A 1,154-nucleotide genomic window follows, 5' to 3' on the forward strand; every position below is an offset into this window, starting at 1 on the left:
CCTCAGGCTGCTTCTGTCTATGACTGCAATTTGATACTGTTGTATGGGACTCTTTTTATTGATTTCTCTTGCTTGGAGCTACCAAAAATTAAGGTTGCCAAATGTTTAGGGAGCAATCCTATTGGAGAGGTGGAGTCTTAGTTCAGAGGGTAAAAAGCAGTTTTGACTAGTAACTTTTGGTTGTTTCTTTTTTTTTTTTTTTCCTGAAAGCGAACATTGTCAAATCTGCTAATGGATGTCACTTATTGGCAAAAGGGATAGAAATAGTCATTTTGTGGTTTATTTGTAGGTTTTGGTAGTAATGTTTTTAACTTCAATTTTCATCAGTTTCCTTTCAAAATATCAGCTGCCGGGGCTGATGTTAGCTGTTCAGTTTTTCTTTTATTTCAATATTTATTTGGGGGATTGCACAAGCTGAGGAGGGGCAGAGAGAGGACAGAAGATCTGAATTAGGCTCTGTGCTGACAGGCTGACCGCAGCGATCCCAACGTGGGGCTCGAACTCACAAACTATGTGATCATGACCTAAGCTGAAGTCTGACGCTCAACCAACTGGGTCACCAGGTGCACCTAGCTGTTGGGTTCTTCTAACTAGCAGTGGAGCAGAATTGGTCTGACAGTGATTGGGCTGGTTTCTAATAGAAATAATTATTGACAAAGATACTGAATCAGGTGCTCGATTCGGCAGCACATATACTAAAATTGGAACGATACAGAGATTAGCACGGCCCCTGTGCAAGGATGACACACAAATTCGTGAAGCGTTCCATATTTTTAGCATTGCTAGGAATTCACCCAAGGGATACAGGAGTACTGATGCATAGGGGCACTTGTACCCCAATATTTATAGCAGCACTTTCAACAACAGCCAAATTATGGAAAGAGCCTAAATGCCCATCAACTGATGAATGGGTAAAGAAATTGTGGTTTATATACACAATGGAGTACTACGTGGTAATGAGAAAGAATGAAATATGGCCTTTTGTAGCAACGTGGATGGAACTGGAGAGTGTTATGCTAAGTGAAATAAGTCATACGGAGAAAGATACCATATGTTTTCACTCTTACATAGATCCTGAGAAACTTACCAGAAGACCATGGGGAAGGGGAAGAGAAAAAAAAAGTTAGAGAGGGAGGGAGCCAAACCATAAGAGA

At 40.8% G+C, this 1,154-nt stretch overlaps 1 non-coding gene across 1 annotated transcript; it reads left to right on the forward strand.

The window, feature by feature from the left end:
- The first annotated feature begins 671 nt into the window (after positions 1–671).
- On the forward strand, positions 672–775 carry LOC121040068 (U6 spliceosomal RNA). The gene has a single exon (XR_005795109.1). It is a non-coding gene; the product is annotated as a U6 spliceosomal RNA (small nuclear RNA).
- Positions 776–1,154: the final 379 nt, after the last annotated feature.

The sequence above is a fragment of the Herpailurus yagouaroundi genome, unplaced genomic scaffold (assembly GCF_014898765.1).
Source record: "Herpailurus yagouaroundi ecotype Mexico unplaced genomic scaffold, PumYag 28, whole genome shotgun sequence".
NCBI classification, from domain to species: Eukaryota; Metazoa; Chordata; class Mammalia; order Carnivora; family Felidae; genus Herpailurus; species Herpailurus yagouaroundi.